At 36.3% G+C, this 13308-nt stretch overlaps 1 long non-coding RNA gene across 1 annotated transcript; it reads left to right on the top strand.

Moving 5' to 3' along the window:
* The first annotated feature begins 11937 nt into the window (after positions 1 to 11937).
* Positions 11938 to 12846, top strand: LOC113891886. The gene is made up of 2 exons (XR_003510897.1): positions 11938 to 12046; positions 12328 to 12846. It is a non-coding gene; the product is annotated as an uncharacterized LOC113891886 (long non-coding RNA).
* The last annotated feature ends 462 nt before the right edge of the window (positions 12847 to 13308 follow it).

Raw genomic sequence — 13308 nt, 5'->3', positions numbered from 1 at the left:
TCCTTTTCTACTTTTGTAAATAATAAATATTTGCATGAGGAGGTAATTTGAAAGTGTGTATATATCCCCTTCCTCACTAATGGTTTTATTTGTTTACTTAATTCAATGGATTATAAGCAGTTACTTTCCTTATTTTGATGCTCAGATAGTTCCTGAGTTGGCCAATAGAGCCCCTTTAAGCTTTCCACTGTATCCTTTTGGCATCTCTCATTATTCTTTATTTTCTGTCACGAGTGGTTCTAAAATCATCCTGCTTTTCCCCTAGTTCTTGAATCAGCCATCTCTCAAAGGAGCCCTGGTTCCTTCTAATGAAGAGTGGCATGTGCCCAAATCAAGATCTGGGCACCAGGTTTGCTCACTGCTGTTGGAGTTGAGTGCCATTGCTGCTCTTGTGCCCTCTCACTGGGCATAGTTAGGTAATGCGCACACAAATACACACACGTGTATGTGTGTATATATGCATAAAGTGTTGTGCTGTGCTGTGCTTAGTTGCTCAGTTGAATCTGACTCTTTGTGACCCCATGGACTGTAGCCTGCCAGGTTCCTCTGTCCATGGGGATTCTCCAAGCAAGAATAATGGAGTGGGTTGCCATACCCTCCTCCAGGGGATATTCCAAACCCAGGGATTGAACCCAGGTCTCCTGCATTGCAGGCAAATTATGTATAGTCTAAGCCACAAGGGAAGCCCAAGAACCCTGAAGTGGGTAGCCTATCCCTTCTCCAGGAGATCTTCCCACCCCAGGAATTGAACCAGAGTCTCCTGTATTGAAGGTGGATTGTTTACTAGTTGAACTACCAGGGAAGCCCATTAAGTGTGAATACAAGCATACATAATGTGGCAAATTGTATTTTCCAAGCTAGCTATAACAAGATCTCCCATCCCAAATGATCCATATAATCTTTTTTACAGTATAGCATTAATGCTTCTCCCATTTAGAAGTGAGAGCCATGCTTGTCTCCTTCCTTGAACTGGTGGTTGCTATGGACTGAAATGTGTTTCCACAAAATCATATGCTGAAGCCCTAACCCGCCATGGTGTAGTGTTTAAAATGGGGCTTTTAGGAGTTAGGTTTAAATGAGGTCATGAGGGTGAGGCCTCATGATGGGGTTTGTGATCTTATCTGGAGAGATACCAGAGAGGGTACTCTGTGTTGCTCACTCTTCCATATAGTAAGAAGGCAGATCCCAACCATGCTGGCACCTTGATCTTGGTCTTCCAGCCTCCAAAGCTGTGAGAAAATAAATCTCTGTCATTTAAGCCACCCCATCTTTGGCACCATGTTATAGCATCCCAAGCTGATTAATACTTAAGACTATAACAGAATGAGGTTTTGGGACTTAAAAGACTCTACAACTTCTCTCCAGTCCTGTTAGGATACTTGCTCTTAGAATCCAGTCAGCATCCTGTGAAAAACCATACAGATACAAGGAAAGGACAGGTGTACATGCTATAGCCCCAGTGGAGACCCCAGCTAACACCAAGCATCAAACTCTAGCCTCTGGATGATTCTAGCTCCCAGCTGCCAAGTTGTCCCCAGCTTTCAAGTCTTTGCACCTGAGCTTCAGGATATAAATTGCCCACATGTGCTCTTTTCAAGTTCTTGATGCACAAAAATCATGAGAAATAACATGACTGTAATGTTTTACATCACTGCATTTGTGGGTAATTTGTGATGCATTAATAGATAACCAGAACACATACTTCCATTATAATGCAACACCACAGGATTCATTCTAGTTATCTCCCTTTCCTAATTTGTAGACCCCTTTCAGAAACTGGGAAACCTACTCTCATTTTCCTTAATATTTTTAGTTGTTTGATCAGTCCTCCTGCATGTAACCGATCCTTTATAGCTTATATTGCCCCTTCTCTTATGTGGATGCTCTCCTGATTCTATGCAGACATTGCTACCCTGAGATGGATCTTCTTTCCTGCTCATGGGACTCAGACACTTGATGCCAGACTGCCCTCACCTTTGTGTAAATAGACGCCTTATTCACCCTGCTTGGGCTTTGACTCTCCATCTGTGCAAAGATGACTGCCTTACTCTGTCTCATTCAATGGCATTGTCATTCACTAGTTTAGGAAAGAGAAGGAAATGAAAAAAAGAGAAGGGAAAGAGAGGGAAAAGAAGAGAAAAGAAAAAAAGGGAAAGAGATGGAAGAGGAACCATATGAAAATTTTGGAAATTTAAAATAGATGACTGACAAGATACAAAATGAATTTTAGAAATATCAGCAAAGCTGTTTTCCAACAGTTTTCTGTTAATTGTTTTTTCTTATGAAATGTTTATCAATTATTGAATAGAGTAACTGGTGGAAACAGGTAAAGATTATCACAGAACCAATGACTATAACTGTGGTCCCTAGGTCAGAAATTTTCTTCATAGAAAAGAAGAAGGAAATATATTTTATTCATTTGTCTCAATTGATTTTGGCTTTCTTACTTTGTTCAAAGATACACATGTGGGGTCAAGTTCAAAATCAAAAGAAAACCTCTAAACCCCAACATACCACATTTCTAGCTGCTTTTTTCTGTATTTATCTACATGTAAGGCTAAAATTAACTAAAGAAATACAGTCAATTTCTCAGTATTGAGTTACTGCTTCATAGTTTTAATACCCACCACAATACCTAGCATATGTGTGCACACTAAGTCACTTCAGCCGTGTCTAACTTTAGCAACCCTGTGGACCATAGCCCGCCAGGCTCCTCTGTCCATGGGATTCTCCAGCCAAGAATACTGGAGTGGGTTGCCATGCCCTCTTCCAGGGAATCTTCCCAACTTAGGGATCGAACCAGCATCTTCTTAGATCTGCTGCATTTGCAGGTTTACCATTACTACCACCTGGGAAGCCCACCTAGCATATAGTAAACAATAAATATATTTCTTGAATGAATGAGACAATATGGTAATAAAGCTGTAGCTCAACAATTCTTTAAAGTTCCACAAACAGGACTGATGCCAGAAATTCCATATGGATACATTCCAGTACATATTCAAGTGATAATAACCACAGCTGGGATCACTTTTAATGCTCTTAACTATTTCTAACATCTCTATTAATATGCAAACCATTTCTTGATTTAACTATTTGAAACATGTATTCAATTTCTGAGAAGATAGACAAGTGATATAGCTATTATATGACCTCAACACCTTGCCTTATCCATTCTCCTACATAATTATAAAGCTATTTTAGTTAAATCAAAGAAGAGCATTTTCATAATTAAGCCTGCATATAGTGTATACTATGGAGCCAAGCTTTTCAGTTTTATTTATTTTTCATTTATCATTTTACTTTTTCATTTTCATGGTGTTAATTCCTGCATTTCTTTTTTCTTACATTATATTCCATTGTCATATCTTTTTCAAACTCTGTCATATCAGAAATTCTATTAAATAACCTTTTCCCCAAATACATCTTTCCATTTTTCCTGCTTCAGTTGGGACTCTATTTCCAGGTCATTTGCCCGGAGGTTCTCCTGGGTTGCATTCAGTTCTCCTGTCTTCCATTCTCTCTCTTTCTTGACTTCTGATGTCACTAAAGCTACTTCTTAATGTCAGATTTAAGAGAATTAAAATTTCTGAGCTCTTACATGAATGAAAATTTGTAAAGGATAATCTTTACATAAAGTCTAAAGAAATTGCTAGGTCACTACATTCAAATACATGCATAATAAAATAACTGTCTTTCCTAGCTCCTTTTCCTTAACTAGTTTGACTGAATTATGGGCAGAGTACTAGTGAAATGATTATAACTACTTTTCAAGACCATAAAAATAACTTGGAATCTCTCTTATTAATAACCTTAGGATTCAAATTTTATTAATATTGAAGCTTGTTATTATATATTAGAATTAATTCTCTTTGGAAATTGTTTTTGTACCTACTATCCATAAAGTGAAGAGGAACTAAAAAGCCTCTTGATGAAAGTGAAAGTGGAGACTGAAAAAGTTGGCTTAAAGCTCAACATTCAGAAAATGAAGATCATGGCATCCAGTCCCATCACTTCATGGGAAATAGATGGGGAAACAGTGGAAACAGTGTCAGACTTTATTTTTCTGGGCTCCAAAATCACTGCAGATGGTGACTGCAGCCATGAAATTAAAAGACGCTTGCTTACTCCTTGGAAGGAAAGTTATGACCAACCTAGATAGCATATTCAAAAGCAGAGACATTACTTTGCCAACAAAGGTCCATCTAGTCAAGGCTATGGTTTTTCCTGTGGTCATGTATGGATATGAGAGTTGGACTGTGAAAAAAGCTGAGCGCCAAAGAATTGATGCTTTTGAACTGTGGTGTTGGAGAAGACTCTTGAGACTCTTGAGAGTCCCTTGAACTGCAAGGAGATCCAACCAGTCCATTCTGAAGGAGATGAGCCCTGGGATTTCTTTGGAGGGAATGATGCTAAAGCTGAAACTCCAGTACTTTGGCCACCTCATGCGAAGAGTTGACTCATTGGAAAAGACTCTGATACCGGGAGGGATTGGGGGCAAGAGGAGAAGGGGACGACAGAGGATGAGATGGCTGGATGGCATCACTGACTCGATGGACATGAGTCTCAGTGAACTCTGGGAGTTGGTGATGGACAGGGAGGCCTGGCGTGCTGCAATTCATGGGGTCGCAAAGAGTTGGACATGACTGAGCGACTGATCTGATCTGATCTGATCTGATCCATAAATATACATACATATATATATACACACACACTAGCAGCTAATTTACAAATAGTTACCTCTGACTCATTTTCTTCTTCCCATTGGTTCCCTCCTCCCCAATACCACTACTGAGAGAATGAGTGTAGGAAAGATTTTGGAACTTTAAAAGAACTATTTAGAAAGTATGAACTTGAAAGGCAAAATTAATTTAGAAGGGCTAATCCTGGGGACATCTGTATGTGTGGTGATCCCCAAGTCACCTTATTATATTTCAAGTCACACTTTGTTAAACTTTTGATGTGCTACAGATTAAAAACTCATTTGGGGTAACAAGAATTCTCCTTTAAAGATGTGAATATTTCTTTTAGAGTTTAGTAAGTGGTGTCAGTTTTCCACACTTTCAAAAGAATTACCTCCCACCTTCAAGCCCCCACTGCCACCCCAATGTTTCTCTGATACCTAGCTGAAGTTAGTAGCACTGGGGCAGAGAAAGTCCAGATAATATCAGTAAATGGTACAGCAGACTCAGAACAATAACAAGTCACCTAAAATATGTATCAAGTGAATGTGACCCTGGCATCACTAGCAGGAGGTAATATTTGTCAGGTAAACCCACAAGAAATAGAAGTGGTTCTAAAAAGGTAAGTGATGTTTGAGGCAGCTGCCCCATCACAGTATGAACTAAATTATCTGTGATAAGACTGGGACTTTTCCACGAATTCCCAGTGGCCTTCTATGACACATAAAATAAAACCATACTCTTTACCAAGTCCTATTAGGCTCTACAGAATCACACTTTTGTTTATTTCTTCAGCCCCACCTCCCACGACTGCCTTCTCAGCTCACTAAACCTCAGCCACACTGGCATCCCAGCTATTCCTTGAATATGCTAAACTTGTTCCTGGTTAGGCCTTTGCACTTGGTGTTATCTCTGCTGGGAATGCCCAACCCCAGACCACCTGGTATCTTTTTCATGTCATTCGTGGTCCAGCTCAGATGTCATCTCCTTAGAAAGCTCTTCCAATTGAAAATGGACACTCTTCATTTCCATCAGCCCCTTTTCCTGAATTCTCTATCTCTTCAGTCTGTTTGTCTTCCTAGCAAATATCTCTTTCTGAAATTATCTTGTTTGTCTTGTTGCCTGACTCTGCCCTGAGTCTATACATTTTAAAAGCAGGGACTTTGTCTTGTTAACTTTTGTCTCCAGTTCCTAAAACCATGCCTAGCTTGTAGAAGGTATTTGAAAAATGTATGCCAAATGAATAACTAAATAAATGAGCTACAAAGAAGATGGAGCACACGTGAAGATGGAACCTCAGCAGGCTAGTCTGAGAGGCTGGAAAAAGGCAGAGTAGGTTAAAACTATGATGCAGTGTTGGAACGAAAGCTCACATCTGCCACTCTGTGACAAGGAAAGAGTTAATCTTGCTAAATGTCAGTTTCCTCAGCTCTGAAATGATAATAACTATTATATAGGTACAATTTAAAGATTTGGTTAGGTGAGATGGTGAATATATAAATGTGTATATAAGGAGAAGAGGCACAGAAGGTTCTCAATAAGTAGTAGCAATTATTACTACCAATATTGGGACAAATGGATTTTTTCATGTTCATTGTGTTAACACTGAAGATGGGGAAGCGTATGTGTCCCCTATTCAATTTCTTTATTTTTATAAAATGTGTCTTTTATAGGATTTATTATATGTTTATAAAAATAACAATAACTTTAGTGTATTTTGCATATAAAATAAAATATTCATATAGTCTTGGTTTTCAGATGTAGCCAAATAATAAATTGGACCATAAAGTATGAATACTATACCTAGCGATGAAATAGCAGTATACATGAATGAAGAGACATAATGGTTGGTCATAAAATATGATTAACCTAGTTGAAACAAAAGGCCTTAGTACCTCACAAGTAGTGATCTCATTAGTGGGTTATAGGAGTTCCACATGAGTGAAGAAATCATGTATAATGATTGCCCATTACATACCCTATTTATTCTTAGGGTGCCTTTTTTGAAGCTTGTTTTTTCTATTAAGTTTAAGCAAGAAGAGAGAAAAGTATGATATAAGAATATGCCAATTATATTTTAAAAGAGCATTATTATTAGAACTTGGTTTCTATTAATCCAAAGAAACTTAACCCTTAATAATAAAGTGAGTTTGGTGTGTATTCCTTACATGACCAAGCCATTTAACATTGCTTTCAAATCAAGATTTTTATGAAGCAGAACCTTTTGATGGGCTATTTCTGTTCCCTCTCTCTGTTTTATTATTACCATTATTGCTTCTGTAGCCCCAGTTTCACCACCATTTCTGTGACTTTGGATAGTATAATTAACCATATTGGGCCTCAGTTTCCACACTTGTAAAATGAAAGGAAGGACACCAATGTGGCCCACCTCATAACTAAAAATTGTGACAATACTTGTGAATGCTGGAAGCACTTGAAATCACGATATGCTATTACACACAATGTGCTCTTACAGAGAACTCAGTACTTTTGTATAATGGGTGTTTAATAAATATTAACTGAATGGGCAGAACCACTGTGAAAAATAGCATCAGCCTTGTTATACAGAGATTCGTGATATAGGACTCTGACTTATCTTTCTTACATGTATTTTATATCTGTAAGTGCCAAATGATAAAAATAGGAAAACCTATGAATACTTACCTCATAATTTCCTCCATTAAAATACTTTGAGGATTAACATTTAGCTATATTTCACCAATGCTAAGATTTTGTTGCTGCTGTTGTTGCTTAGTTGCTAAATTGTGTCGAACTCTTTGAAACCCCATGGACCAGGTTCCTCTGTCTGTGGGATTCTCCAGGCAAGAATACTGGAGTGGGCTGCCATTTCCTTCTCCATGGGATCTTCCCAATCCAGGGATCGAACCCACATCTCCTGCTTGGCAGGTGGATTCTTTACTACTGAGTACACAGTAGGAAATACTTTAAATTTGTATTTAATTGAAAATTTTGTACCTTTTAAACTGGTTGCTAATAGAAATTAGTAATTTAGTAGTTTTAAAATGTATTGTAATATTTTAACATCCTACAATATCTGCTGAAAATGTTCATATTTGAATAAAATTTTGTATTTCACTGTTTAAAACCATTGTGGTATTATCAGAATGCTGTGTACTCAAAACTTGGAGTTAAATTTTTGGACCTGTTAAAATAATCAAAGGATAATCTATGGCAGTTTATGACTCAAGGGTACAAGTAAAAGACTAAGATAAATAAAGTAGTGGTCAATTTTCTTTTAATCCAATGAAGTAAATTAATATAGTTTATCCATATGATTAACTCCAGCCAGAATATTTTATTTTCTATAAACCAAAATTTCAATCTGAACCATCCAGTTACCCCAAACCATTCCTCTAATTTGCCAGTGTGCTATGTTGGTCACCTCTTCAGCAAATTTTAGAGTGTGCAACAGGCAACACATTAGGATCAGGAGAGTAGAAATAGTTGAGCAGTCCTTATGCTGAAAGAGGTCACAGCCTTATAGGCAGTGCTAATAGAAAATAAAAAATTGCATCTATTTAATATAGGCAAAAATAATTTAAAGATTAATTTTTAAAATAATTATCAAAATCAAAATATCTTCTTTGGGTTAGGCTGTTAGCTTAACTCTCCACACTGACGTTTCAAGTGGGTTCATTTAACTGAGCTGCTTAGTAAAGGCATTTTAAGGTAAGATTTCAGGGCACAGACCCTAGAGCCAGACATGGGAGTTTGAATCTCAGGTTTAATACTCCTGTACTGTGTGACCTTATATTATTACTTAACCTCATTGTGTATGAGTTTCCTCACCTGCAAAATGTGGATAATAAGACTACTCACCTCACAGGTTGCAAGTTTTAGCAGCAAAGCACTTAGAAGAGAGCCTGACAGAGTGTAAATTATAAAAGTATAAGCTATTACCAGAAGAAATAAAATATGTATTTAAATAAACCAGAATATGTATAATTATGATATAACACGATAACTGCATATATCATACAGATATCTATATACCTATACATACATATAGATGACAAATAAAGCAATTTGTAATACTAGTAAACTGAAAGTTATGTCTTAGATGAGGAACACGCTGCTTATGTTGAGATGGAATAATAAGGAATAAATGACTTCCTTTTTGTTTATCCACTAAAATTTAAAATTTACCTTTTTATAATGGATATGGGTCAAAGTGAAGTTGTGTTGACATGGATTGGCATATATAAGTAACCATTGTTGGACTTCTCAAATATCGACGGTAAGAAGGAAAGATGTGAATCAAATAGAATATTTCCTAGCCATAGACATGAATGTTTTAATAACTTAATTTAACACAATTTATTATCTTGCACTCCAACACTTAGATCTATTTATAGAGATTAAAAAAAAGTTCTATAGCTCTGGATCTAATTTAAAGCATATGAAAATTCTTAATGTTTTAAAAAATCTTCAGAGAAATAAAGCAGCCTCCTTTATTGAAATAAAATACTAAATCTCTGAAGATCTGAATCAGGTAATGTTTTAATTTTAATGAAATTGGCCTTTGTCTCTGAAAGGGACAAAATAAACAGATTGGCTAGTTCCTGAACCCTGCTACATCCAGAAATATTTCTCAATCCACGTAGAGATCTTCGGAAAGGAAAGCACCCTTGGCAGCTAGTCTTGTAGTAAGTGAGCAGCTCTAAATAGGAGAACATAAAGGCAAAAGGAGCAGTTGAAAAGGAGAGCATCAGAATGCTCTCAATGAAGAATCTCCTTCCTGGTTCATAATTGCTAAATTCTTAGTAAGCATTATTTTAATAGAAAGACTGTCTTTAGTAAACTTTTAATTTTAATTACATAGAATTCATAGAAGTATTACTTATTATACTTATGTTTTCATATTATATTTTTAAGTATTACTATATATTTATACCCTGCAGTTTTTCAAAGTAAGTAATAATTCTTATTCTCTATTGCTATATTCAGCTGTGATTTTCCTGCTGTATTATATTCCTTTTGGAGACTATATATAACAATTTAGTTATCATTTATGGATAGACATTTGTGTTGTTTCTAATTTTATTTTGTATTTTAAAGTTTTTTCTTTTATACACAATTCTATAATCATAATGAAAACATAATATTGAATAAATAAAAGCAATGTGCAGAAGATTAGATGATATCAGTTGAATACAGCATGAAAGCAAGAAAAACTTGGTTATATCTTGTTTGAGGATATACACATATATAATTAAAACTTTTTTTTAGTAGGAAAAGGTTAAATATAAAATTTATGATAATGATTATTGCTAAGGATGAGATGGAGAAAAGCACACTGATTCAATAGTATTTGTAACATCCTTCAAAAATAAGATAGGTTCAAGAAGGCCCATATAAAAATCATTTTTAACATGTAATTATTTTGTGTGTATAAAAAGTCAAATATTTTCAAAATTAGAAAATATATTACATTTGTTCTTCAAACCAACTAACTCTGTGAGGCAGGCTGAGTAGAAACAACTTGCCTTGTTTAACAGATAAGGAAAATAAGATATAAGTGATTTAAGCAGGACCTAATTGATGGTGAATTCTGGAGAGGGATTAGAAACTTTTCACTAATCAATCAAGTAATCAATTCAATAAACATTTCCTCCATTACTCCTCTTCTCTGTGAGACAGTACCATCCATCTAGTGACTCAACTACAAACCAGAGTCATTCATAAGGCTTCCCTCTCACTACTTCTATAACTAGTCATCAATTCTTAATAATATTACCTCCTTAATAGGCTTAAGGAAGTTCTTTCCTCATTATTCCCATGGCCTGACCTTTATATCAATTCTTCTTCATTTTACCCTCAGGTTGGGACAACTACCTTCTTACCTTGTATCCAATTAATAACCGCGTGCTAAGTTGCTTCAGTCATGTCCAACTGTTTGTGACCCTATGGACTGTGGCCCACCAGGCTCCTCTGTCCAAGGAATTCTCCAGGCAAGAATACTGGAGTGGGTTGCCATTTCCTTCTCTAATAATAACCGCAGTTTTATCTAAAACAAATCCACTGTCAAGACGAAATCCAAAGTGCCCCTTTTAACATGTGACTCTGACCCCATCCCTAACATTTTTTAATGTCTCCATATTCTCTCCAGGATGAACTTGATGCTTCTCACTATAGCACTGGGCTTCCCAGGTGGCTCAGTAGTAAAGAATCCACCTCCAATGCAGAAGACATGGGTTCAGTCCCTGGGTGGGGAAGATTCCCTGGAAAAGGAAATGGTAACCCACTCCAGTATTCGTGCCTGGGAAATCCCATGAACAGAGGAGTCTGGCGGGCTACAGTTCATGCAGTTGTGAAAGAGTTGGACATGACTTAGCAACTAAACAATTACAACAAAAACATCATAGCATTACAAAGCCCTCCATAACTTGTCTTCTGCAGATCCACTTCTGACTATTCCACCCACTCAATGCCATACCTCTTCCTGCTGACATCTAGGACACAAACTCTTTTAAAGACTCTCACAGGCCCTGGGAATAATTTCTTTTGGAGATTTACACCTTATCAGACATATTATAGTAAATTGGCATTCCATGTGAAAAGGAGTTACCAGTGACTATAAAAAATGTGAACCATGCTGTAGTTGACTGGTTGAAACAATGCCATGTTATATAAAAATAAATTAAATCATTAATTCATTCAATATTGATTACATGGCTTCTACAGGTCAATCTTTATTTTAGGTACTATAACACTTTAGTGAACAAAACAGGTATGTTTCTACTTTTGCTGAGTCTAGAAAAGTTAAGGAGGCTGTGATTAAAATGAAAACACAAATTTGAAACATTATTGTGGAAAATTTGACCCTGAAATTGTGTGCCTTTTTTCATCCCAACTTTTTCAGAGATCCTGGGAAACCACTTTGAGAAACTATACTAGATCATTGACCAATTCTCTTCCTGGTAAAAGAACTAATTTTACACAAAATATGCAGTAATAGCTTACCTTGAATTTTGTTTTAACTTTCTATTTTAAAGGAGCAATACTTTTAAGGTCCAAATAAGTGGAGCCACATAAGGACTTTGATACAATATTAAAGAATCCTGACCTTTAACACGTAAAATTATAATTCGGAATTTCTTTTATTAATTTTATCTACTCTTTGATGTACATAGTTAAAGACTTACAAGTTTGCCCTCTAAGTGTGTTGTGGACTCAGCCGTTGATGTAAACTGTCAATCAGCCTCTCTGCTCCTCTTTTAGAAGGACTGTCTATATCAAATGGCCATGACGTGTAACAGCTGGTAGATAACACGCTGGGATTACTGCATGCTGCTTAAACGAATGACTTGCCCATATTGCACCCAGAGGCTTCCAGTTTTAAGGTGGGAACATTTACTTAAAACTAGGGGGAAATTACTAATAAGTTGATTTTGCTAATGATGAAATTTTTAAAAACTTGCTTTTTCAAAAAGAAGTGCCATCTCTGTGTAAATTAATGTTAATTTTTGTCAATATTAGGCAGGGCTTTTTTTCTTTGCTTATCTCTGTATAATGTATAGATAATATATTTGAAATTTTACTAGGGTGAATCATATAACATATCATAAAAATGCACAAAACAAATGATCAAAATCAAATTTCTAATAGACCTTTTCTTCCTCAGATTGATGTTCATTCCTTCACAAAGGAAGTTACTCAGAATGGTCCTGAACAAACCAACAGGGGACGCTATTAAATATTTGCCAGCTGGTGTTTCTAATTTATAATGTAAAAGAACTAAAGTGTAATGTATACACTATTTACAGAAATCTGGACATATGGGGGAAAATATGCAGAAACGTATCTGGCACCTAGGACTTTGTTAGAGAAGTAACGGAAGCTGTGAGAGGCATGCAGGTGGGGCAGAAAGAGAATGTGACCACAGAAAAGCCAAAGCAACTAAAATATACATTCTGTTCAGGGTTGTAAATGTCAAGAATGCACAGCTGAAGAAATTCCTGAGATACCAACTCTTGAAAGATTTGTGGATTTCAGATTGTTGATATTAAATCTAAATATGTTGGAATGAAATCCTTTGTGGATTTTTTTTTCATTTTGTGCATTTTGGATACACTTTCCTGATCCATGTATATGATATGTGATCCATAAATGTGTGTTTATTAAAATACAAGAATCTTCTGTCTCTGAGTCTACTGGTTAGTACACATGTATTAGCTTTTCTACTCTGAAGAGAAAGGTAAAATCAGTGTTGTTTAAGGCAGCAATGACTTTAATGAGGGTGAGTCATAGCACTCAAGGAGGCAAACCTATTTATTTTTATTACACAACACTTAACTGGGACTATTTCAAAAAGGCCAAATGACAGACAGGCGCCAAGATTAGATGCATCCTCAGTAGACAGCTGGCATGCCCTGCCAGAAGGAGGATTTAGAGGAGTGTGGCTGGTAAGAAATAGCCAACAATTGGGGGAAGGGGAAGGCAGAGAAAAATAAACTCCCTGAAGAAACTAAAAAAACAGGTCACAGTAATTTCCCTCAGGACTAAAATGTGTGACATGAGCTTTTGCATTAAGTCAGAAATTTCAAGAGCAAGAGGAACTAGGAAAGAACCAGAACCACGGGGAATAATGTTGCTATTGTATTTG

The sequence above is a fragment of the Bos indicus x Bos taurus genome, chromosome 4 (assembly GCF_003369695.1).
Source record: "Bos indicus x Bos taurus breed Angus x Brahman F1 hybrid chromosome 4, Bos_hybrid_MaternalHap_v2.0, whole genome shotgun sequence".
Classification (NCBI taxonomy): domain Eukaryota; kingdom Metazoa; phylum Chordata; class Mammalia; order Artiodactyla; family Bovidae; genus Bos; species Bos indicus x Bos taurus.
Note: the sequence above shows the minus strand (reverse complement) of the source record. Positions and strands in the feature narration are given on the sequence as shown.